We start from the raw sequence: 9,224 nt of genomic DNA on the forward strand, positions 1-9,224 counted from the left end.
ATCTTACCATCTTACCATCTTACCATCTTCCTGGCCCTCAACTAGGAATTTTTGAAGAGGACCTAGCACAAAGCCTAGTGTACAATATGCCTTCTGCAGAACACTGCTGCTTCACTGATGATGTCCTTTTCTGAAAAGAAAGATATTAGCACTTGGTGCTGCCATGGGGGAACCTGTCCTGGAACTCACTCTGTAGACTAGGCTGGCCTCGATCTGACAGAGATCCTCCTGCCTCTACCTCCTGAATGCTGGGATTAAAGGCGTGTGCTACCACCATCCAACTGTGCCAGCATAGCCTAGCAACATTTTTATGTACTAAGGACTGAACCCAGGGTCTTCCTTGTGCTAGACAAGCACCCTACATTCCGCTAAACCCTTGGCCCTCTTCTTTCCTTTTACAATTTTAAGACAGGGTCTCTCTAAGTTACCCAGGCTGGCCTTGAACTCACTCTATAGTGCAGGCAGGCCCTGAATTTGTGATCCTGCTGCCCCAGCCTCCTGCATAATTAGGATTACAGGCCTGCAATGCCAGACCTGGATAGAAGGCCTTTCCTTTGTGTTAAGCCCCAAAACTTCCCAGCTCCTCAGAGCTCTGCTCTATGTTTCTAGGTATCAGGACATTCATAGCCAGGGAAGAACAAAGCTGGAGTCCTGGGTGGAGACTCCACGCCTGGAGCTGGGGCCTATGCTTTACTCCCAGCTTGTACTAGCTACATACAGGGGTATGCAGGAGTAGCGGGGCCCCTCCCTCCATTCTGTCAGCAGCCAGTGAAGTCATGGACCCCAAGAACACGCTCTGGAGGCAGGGCTGAGTTCAGATATGACTTGGCCCACCACGAGCACTATGAAGCTGGGAAATGCTTCTCTCTGTGTGTGCCTTGGTGTCCTGGTCTGTAAAGCAAAGGCTCCACAGTGTCTACTTTATTTCCTGAAGCTTCAATGAGACCCTGAAGGCAAAGGAGCGGATCAGGGGCAGCACACACGTGCTCACCATTATTATTGTCCCCTGTACCATGAGGAATTCCGCTGCGCCATTCTCAGGGCTCCCTCAGAAGGAGCCCTGGCTCCCCTCGTGCACGGCACGAGTTCACGGCATGGCAGCAGTCAGCAGCCAGCGGTCTCATGCTATGGTAGCACAGCAGAAAGAGAATGATCCAGGCAGGTTTCCTGGAGGAAGCAGCATGTAAGTTGGGTCTGAGAGGATGGGAGGAGTGGGATGAGACAATAAAAAGACATTCCAGCCATAAGCAAAGGAAGCGACAATCTTACTAGCTTGAGAGAGGAGAAAACAGGCTACATCTTCTGTGGGATCTGTTATCTTTGACCTTTGATACCCTGCTAGGGAGCTGCCAGTTTGTTCCTTCCTTTGTTTCAGCAGGATGCAGGGAGCCAGTGATAGCTCTGGCCTGGACAAGATGATGGTCGCAGCGACTTTGACCTGTCTTGGGGCCAAGAGGGCTAGGGTCCATTAGGGCATCTTCGCTATCAGCGATTTTCCTCAAGAGGAGGCAGAGAGTGGGCTTTCCCCAAGCCCAGGGTAGCATGAGGCAGCAATGAGCTGGGTCCTTCACCTCCAGTAATCACACCCCACCCCCACCCCATGACCTGATATGACTCTCCCCCTGGAGCAGGAGTACCAGTCCCTAGTTCCTTTGGCCCTTTCATCACTACACCAGGACCCAAGACAGCTCCACCCTTGCAGGGGCTTAGCCAGCTAGCTCTCTTTAGTGCTGGGGTCTCTCCCCAGCCGTACCCTGTCACTTGGCCCAATCTCAGGGCTCTAATGGTGTTCCCCTGTCCTGTCCAATAACTCAGACCCCCCCCCAATATTAGACAAATCATGTCCCTGTAAAGCCCAGGGGAGGGGGACTGGAAGATTCTGTATCCCATTCTTGAGCCAAGCCCAGTCTGGCACACCACCCCATTGGCTCTCCCAGCCCTCAGCTGGGACAAGATGCCCAGAGATCTTCTCCAGAGAGGACGCCCAGCCCTACCTCTGCCTTCACCCCTTTCTCTCCAGCACTGCAAATCAGTTCCACATTTGGGGTCTGGCATGCTATATCCACTCAGAACTCCCCCCTCCTAGACAGCCGGGGCGCCCACACGGTCAGCCACTCCACGGGGGTCTGCGGAGAAAATAACCCTTGCCTTTGACAACTCCTACAGAAGACTGATGGGCTGGGCTGTGGTGAGGGGATCAGAGAGAAGCCAGGCTCCCCAGAAACGGATGAGAAAGGCCAGGGGGTGGGGCCTAGCCCCAGCCAGCAGATGCGGGGTGAGGGGTGGGGGTGGTGAGGGAAGCTGAGAGGTAGTTCCCAGCTCAGCACATTCCTGAGACATCTGGCTGAGCTGGAAGAGCCCCAGCTGGCCTGAGTGTTGCTCCAGTTTCTCTACTCTAGAGTCAGGCAGGACCCAGCAGTCCCCATCCACCCCTGCTCAGAGTCCTACTGGACCGGAGTCCATGGGACTGAGTTCCAGGCCCCCTGATTCCCAGCACTCAGAAAGCAAGGAAGTTCCCTGATGCAAGAGAGGAAAGAGAAGGCCTGACTAGGGCGCTAGGGGCCACCACGGAAGGCCGAGGGCTTGTTCATCTGACTGGGGCTCCTGTCAGTCCCTCCCTTCTCCTTGGAAGGAAGATGAGGGAGATGTGTGGTACTGCATGGTGGCTTCCTTGGGCTGTGTGTCCCTGAGCAAACCTCCTCCATCCTTTCCTTCTCCTGCCGTTGCTACACTGAGTGAGCTCCGTCTGAATGCCCTGCACTGTTGAAAGCACTTTACAAATTACTTCTCCTGGCAACCTGGTGCTGTAGACAGAAGCACCCCTGCTTCACAGCTGAGGCTGAGGCTAGAGAGGCTAAGAACCTGGTATAGGCTACTCAGCACACATCAGATAAGGCCTATCTGTCTCCCTGTTTATAATCCCTGAGCTATATCACCCCCCACAATAATAGGAGGCGGGCCTTATGGTGTTTCAAATTATGATTTTTTTGGCCAGAGCACATCTGTGGGGTGAGGAGTCTCCCTTGAAGGCCTGGAGAGGTCCAGAACCCTGACGCTGAAGCCATAGCCTGATCCCCAGGGGAACCCAAGGGTCCCACACCTTCCCAGAAGGAAGGGAGGACATAAGGAGAGAAAATGTTACTTGTTCCAAAAATAAAACCTGAGGAGAGCTCAGACGGGCTGGGCCTTGAGGGAGCCAGAAGCTCAAGAGTAACTGTGCCGAGGAGGGGAAGAGGCCAGGAGAATTCAGCCAGAGCCAAGTGCTAGGCTCCAGCCTAGAAGACCTTCCAGCTGGCAGGACCCAGAAAGAGCAGATCCAGCCAGCTGACCAATAGGCCCCATCTATTCTCATAGACCTGGCCTGCAGCTGAGAACTACCTCTCTCAGTGCACCCTACATAACAAAAAGGCCTAGGCCAGACAGTGTAAAAAAAAAAAAAAATGAGTGTAGCGCTCCCCCACCCCCATCCCCCCAGAGAGGGATGCAAGGAGGAAGTCCTGGCCAGTGGAACTCGGCCTGGAGCAGGAGTGGGCTGGCAGCAGAGCAGGGTGCAGGACATGCATTCCTGGATGCGCTGCCCCAGAGGAAGGGGCCTCAGTCCATTAGCTCACTGACACCCTCTCGGCAGGTCTCCAAACATCTGGGCTCTACCTGAGCACGCAAGGCATCGGGTACATCTGAAAGAACTGAGCCCACAGCGCCCCATGCCTATAATCCCAGCACTTGGGGGGCAAGGCAGAAGGATCACAAGTTTGAGGGCATCCTGGGCTTCAGAGGAAGATTTGGTCTGAAAAGAGGGTGGGGAAAAGGATTAGCCATAGCTAGTGAGACACAACATGAATGGATGTTCCTGCTACCCTATGGAATTTAGAGTCTGCTCTTTGGGGTTAAGGATGGGCACTGAACAAGGGAATGACATAGTTGTTTTAGGGTTTAGGAGATCACAACTCTAGAAAGTGATCACATTTCCAAATATGGACCTACCGTCATAAAAGGGTAGTCACACCACAGTAGAAGGTCTTTCTAGAATGGGAAGTAGGCCCGCTTGTTCATCTCTCAGTCCGCAGAGCTTAACACATCAAGAGTTCAGTAAGGCTGGATGAACGTGTGTGATGGAGAGTGAGGGTGCCCGCTTGCCTTTCTTCTCCAGAGGTCCGCAGTGCCAGTCTGGCACTTGGTTTTTGGTGTCCTGAGCTGTCCCGAAGGCATCCTCTGGCTAATGTCTCCAGAAGCCAGACCATGAGCTGCCATCCCTCAGAGGTGCCAGGCACAGCTCATCTGGGCCCTGGGCAGTGTCCCTCACTGCTGTGGTTTCCTCCTGCCCAAACAGTGCCTGGCACCTGCCTCAGAGTTGGGCCACAGCAAAGGGCTACCTTGTCAGATGGCAGGGGGTTGACTGGGAACCTGAAGGACCTGTGGCCAGGGTTACTGGTGACAGGAGGGAAAGGGAGATGACAACCAGACTACCAGGCTGGGGACTGCAGAGGTGGTGTGTGCCCTTCCACGGCCTTGCTTGGCATAAAAGTAGCCTGCTGTGGGTGCCAGCTTACCCACTCTCCTCTTTTTCTGACATCACTGGCACAAAAACAAAGCTCCAGTCTGCACACAGTCACTCCTCCAATCCCAGCTGTCACTATCCCGGCCTCAAACAAGGCTTCGGCTGCCATGATGCCCAGGCTGCAGGCTGTGGCTTACTTGTGTGTAGGCCTGGGAGCATATGAGATGTTGCATGTGGTCATGAGTCTATGTGAGCCTGCATGGGATGACTTCACACGTGTGTATTTCTTGTGTTGTGTTTTTGCTCGTTTGGTTTTTGAGCTAGGTCTCCCTATGTAACCCCGGCTACCCCAAACTCACAGAGATCCACCTGCCTCTGCCTCCCAAGTGCTGGGATTAAAGGTGCATACTCCACACCTGATCTTTGGTGGTTTTGTGGTACTAGTGATTGAGCCAAGGGCCTCATGCATACTTAAATGCTCTAACCGTGAGTCACACCTCCAGACCTTTGATTTGCTGTTCATCTGAACCCATCTGTCCCCTAAGCTTCTTATACTGCCTGAGAGTGTACACCTATGAAATCTGGGGTACGGGTGGCGGCAGTGTACATATGATAGGCCGGTGTAAGACAGACCTCAATGTATCAGTTGTGGGGGTGGGGTGATCTGTGTCTTGATTCCCTGGGTGGAAGGCCCACTTGTGTGCAGGTGTGCACATGCGTTCACACACACTCACAGAAGCATTCCTGGTTATTTGGACTTAGATTATATGGTTAATAGTTCAATAAGGGAAACAGAACAACTCAGCATTCTCCTTCCTTGTCCTGTAGAAGAAAGGTTGATAGTAAGGGTGTTAGAACACCAGACTCCCTATAGCTCCCACACTGCCAGGGAAGTGGTAGCCTCCTAGGCCCGAGAGGCTAGACAAAGACACACTGGCTCTTCCTTCTGCCCCTAACACCTTCCTCAGGAGGGACAAACTGTAGCCAGTAGAAACCTGGCCGGTCCACCTTAACCTGCCTAGGCCTCAGAGCAGAGTCAAGAAGAGAGGTTTCCATCTAGGGCCTCCTGACTTTGGGTCTGATGTCTCTTCCCTTTGGCCAGGCAGCCATGAGTCTAGCTAGCTCTACAAGACAAGTTTTTAGTATTTTAGGGCCCCCAAAACGTGCTGGTGATGCTTAAGGACAAAGCGATCTGACCGCTGGGCCCCAGGAGCCCACTTCCCCTCTCTGCGGTCGTGGTTGTGCGCCCCCACACCCAGCTCACACACTAGACACAGCAGTGACTCACAGTGGTGGCCTTGGGCTTGAAATGGAGGCAATTATCTCGTGGTCACTAGGCAAGTAACCGTCCGGGAATGCATGGGTCAGTGTGTTAGGGGACGAGAGGCATCTGCTGCAGCCTTCCCAGGGAAAGAGGGAAATGTGAGAGAACGCTCCTCCCATCTCTTCCCAGAGCTTGCTCTCTCAGAAGGAATGTTCGCTGGGGATTTCCCCCACCCTGATCCCATAGCTCAGTCTGGGCCAATTTAGGTCTCCCCCACGCAGCACAGACCGAATCTGTCTGGACTAGGGTTTGGGGCAGAAACCAGGACAGGGGTGCAAGCGTCAGAGAACTAGGGGTGCACAAGTGACAGCACTGGTGCACCAGCCAGCTACTGAGCCCAGATATTTTCTGTCTGCACTGACCCCTATGGAAAGGTTGAGGAAAAGTCGCGGAAACGAGGAAGAGTTTATTCTGTACGATCCTAGGAAAGCCCCCTCTCACACGAGGGGCTGGTACCTTGTGGTACCTCCGTGCCACCCTATGGTAAGATTACTGGAAGAGGGGGTGGAGAAGAGCTGGAAGTGAATTGCTCTCCCTCTCATCACGGGTGGCCAAACGACTATTAGGGTCTCCGGAGACCGCGGAATTGCTATCTCAGCTCTGCCCCATCACAGATCAAGAACACACTGTACTTGCACACCGCCCTGCAGGCTTCCCTGTCTAGAATCCTGCTCTGCGCAGCCGCGCTCCGGGCCAGGCGGGCGGTGGCTCGCAGTCTCCTCTCATTGGCGAGGAGCTCCTCTTCTTCCACCAATGAACAAGCGAGATTCTTACAAGGGGCGGGACCCAATAGACCAGTTTAGCCACGTAACTACGACTCAGGCAAGCTCGACCCCTTAGCCACCCCTAAAATTTAAAGAGTAGGCGGCTGAGCTGCGGCGCCAAGGGGATGCGCAGCAGCCGGGGAGGCGGGGTGCCGGCCTGAGAGCCTGATGGCTGGGGACCTCTCCTTCCAGAGAGTGGAGCCGGCGCCGCTTGCGCGTGGCGGCGGCGAAGGAGCTGATATTGGCACAAGTATAGGAAAAAGTCTTTAAGGAGGAGGGAAATGTCTCTTTCTCTGGCTTCCCCCGTAGCCTGTATGAAAAGACACCCCCGAAGGCTGCCCACCCTAACAGAACACCCCCCCCCCAAGCGCTGGCGTGAGATTCTCTATGAACTCCTTGCCTCTGGCCTTTCTTCCCCAGCTCCACCCCCAATTTCCATCAGACAGCCTAAATCTGATTTTTGTGTGTCTGTGTGAGCAAGAGGCGGGGAGGGGTCTGGATCGCAGGAGATAGTGACCAGAGCCAGAGCTGGGGAGGTCTGAGGTCTCTAGGGAGAGCTTTACGGGGATGGAGGGAGGTGAGTTGAGAACACAAGAGGAACTCCTTCCCGTCAGTGCAATCCCAGAACTGCGGAGAACCCCGCCCGGAATATTGACTACTCACTGTGTGTCTGTGGGTTAAGGACTTGCACTCTCTGGACCTTAGCTTTCTCAGTAGTAAAATGGGTTGAGGGGGCATAGACCCCTTTCTCAGTTTCCTGCTGTCTCAAACCATAGCTGATCTGCATGTCCGAGAGGCCAGACATCAGATAGCAAGAGGTTACAGTATTCAGTGAGCAGCTACTGGTGGCAATGCTCCCAGGAGAGGCAGATAAATCTAGGTGCGATATGACACGACCACCGTCCACCCAGCACTCCAGGAACCCTGGGTAAGGAAGACCGAGCGCGGAGCGTCCTCCGCCCCACCCTCCCTGCCCCTTGGCCGCCCTCCTCTTCCACTTGGCTCCCACCATTCGGGAAGCTCCAGCCTGCTGAGCTTTGGCTGCTGTTTCTAGCAGGTGGGGTGGGGGTGCCTCATAACACCCGGCCAACCGAGGCCCCTTAGCACGTTCCTTTAGGCATCCTCAAAAGGGGTCATTCTTGTTCCATCTTCCTGAAACTGGAAACTTCAGGGACCCTCCCCCCACTCTCCTCTCCCAGGCCCCCGGAAGGGGCTTGGCAAAGCCTTATCGCCTGCAGAGCAGCTGCTAGAAAAATACTGTAGCCGCTTACTCACCGCTCTTCCAGCTCTGCGCAACCCTCTCCCCTGGGCCCCACCGCAGTCTCGGAGAGAGGCCCCCACACACAGAGTTCGACTGGAAGGAAGCGCCCCCAGCTGGGCTGGCCTGGTTCTGCCGTGAATGTGGACCGCTCAGTGCTGGCTGCCGAAGATGGTTGTTAGTGAGGAGCATACAGCGTTTCTGTCTAGATTCTCATTGTTGTAGAGACTTGTTCAGCTCCCGAGCTCTTTGTACCGCACCCCCCAGGCGCTCCTGAACGGGCACAGCACTAGTGACCTTGCTCTGCCCCTGCGCCCCTAGTGAGCGAGTGTCTAGCAGGTAAACCTGCCTCCGGGCGGCCACACTCAGTCTGGCAGCAGTATGCTGTTTCCCTGTTTAGGGAGAGGTGTGTGGTGACCAGAGAAGGTCTGGACAGTGAGGGACCGTGGACCCTTCCTGGTTGTGTCTGGCTCCAGGGCCCCAGATTCCCTGTATTTGATTCGGTCAAATACAAAGCAATACCTTTGCTCCTTGGGGAAAGGCGCTACTTAAATAAATGGTGCCGGCCTGGGGCATGTGTGGCTGCCTAGGCCTTGGGCTCCATCCCCGTAACCTCGTGGAGGCGAGAGGATCGGAAGTTCAAGGTCATCTTAGGTTAAAGAGAAGGTGGGGAATATACGAAGGCTCTTTGGAAGGCTTAAATAAAAACAAAAATATAAAATAATGGTGACGGATCCTGGGAGAACAGAAGCAGGACCCCAGAATAAACCAATGGCGTCTCTGAGCTAAAATCCTGGCCTTTCTCAGCACGCTTGGTGAGAGGGGAAACTCAAACCACCTCCCTCGGCAGATTCCAAGCTCATGCCCAGAGTTTAGCGGCTGCTGTTTTCACAGTAATAACTACAAGCGCGGAGCACTTACTACCCACCAAGTGCTGCTCTGAGCGCTTCCGGTATGCCCACTCATTTCAGTCTCCTAATTGTATGAGGTGTGTACGAAGCACGTGACCAACACTTGATCCCCCGTGGCAATGATATGGGGTCTGAATGAGGAAACTGAGACACAGAAAAGTTAAAAAAAAAAAAATCAGCAAGTAATGGAAACTAGTCTACACGGTTGCAGCGCCTGCTCATTCCCTGCTCTTTGAAGACCTTTCATAAGGTGCTGAGCCTTATCCTGAAGCGGAAGGCATTGCCCATCCCGGCCTCCTGGGGACAGGATCCTAGCAGTTCAGGACACAGGAAGTTAACGACTCTGGACATGGAGCTAGTTCCACAGTGCCAGCCTTTTGACCAGGCTACGATACAGAGCCTGAAGCAACCCCACTCAATCTCATTCAGCAACCAGCAACAGCACTCATGAACAATAGTCACACTATGT

At 54.1% G+C, this 9,224-nt stretch overlaps 1 protein-coding gene across 2 annotated transcripts in view; it reads left to right on the forward strand.

The window, feature by feature from the left end:
• Positions 1–9,224, forward strand: part of Creb3l1 (cAMP responsive element binding protein 3 like 1) — a 43,090-nt gene that overhangs the window by 10,311 nt on the left and 23,555 nt on the right. The gene's annotated exons all lie outside the window — the stretch shown is intronic.

Source organism: Microtus ochrogaster (assembly GCF_000317375.1).
Source record: "Microtus ochrogaster isolate Prairie Vole_2 chromosome 14 unlocalized genomic scaffold, MicOch1.0 chr14_random_1, whole genome shotgun sequence".
Classification (NCBI taxonomy): Eukaryota; Metazoa; Chordata; class Mammalia; order Rodentia; family Cricetidae; genus Microtus; species Microtus ochrogaster.